The following is a 352-nucleotide window of genomic DNA, read 5'->3' as shown; positions in this document are numbered from 1 at the left end:
GCCTCCGTGGCGCAATCGGCTAGCGCGTTCGGCTGTTAACCGAAAGGTTGGAGGTTCGAGCCCTCCCGGGGGCGGCTGTCTGTTTTTGGTCTTCCTAGATTTTTTTTTCCTTTCTTTTTTTGCAGTGTTGCCGCCATTATTGGTGGTGCCGCCACCTAGCGTCTTGCCGAGCTCCGCCGCCATACTGGATTGTGAAAGCAGCGGCGCCGGCGCATAGGATTGTTGTTTTATTCTTATGTATTGTTCACTAATTCTGTAAACGCGTAAAGGTATAGCGTATGACCGTTGATGATTGTTCCGCTGTGGTTGTATAACCAATACTGGGAGAAAAAAAAATTTCCAGACCAACCTC

The 352-nt window shown here is 49.4% G+C and overlaps 1 non-coding gene across 1 annotated transcript; it reads left to right on the top strand.

The window, feature by feature from the left end:
* On the top strand, nucleotides 1-74 carry TRNAN-GUU (transfer RNA asparagine (anticodon GUU)). Its single transcript has one exon. It is a non-coding gene; the product is annotated as a tRNA-Asn (tRNA).
* The last annotated feature ends 278 nt before the right edge of the window (nucleotides 75-352 follow it).

This window comes from Dermacentor albipictus, chromosome 6, assembly GCF_038994185.2.
Source record: "Dermacentor albipictus isolate Rhodes 1998 colony chromosome 6, USDA_Dalb.pri_finalv2, whole genome shotgun sequence".
NCBI lineage: Eukaryota > Metazoa > Arthropoda > Arachnida > Ixodida > Ixodidae > Dermacentor > Dermacentor albipictus.
This window is presented reverse-complemented; position numbering and strand designations above follow the sequence as displayed.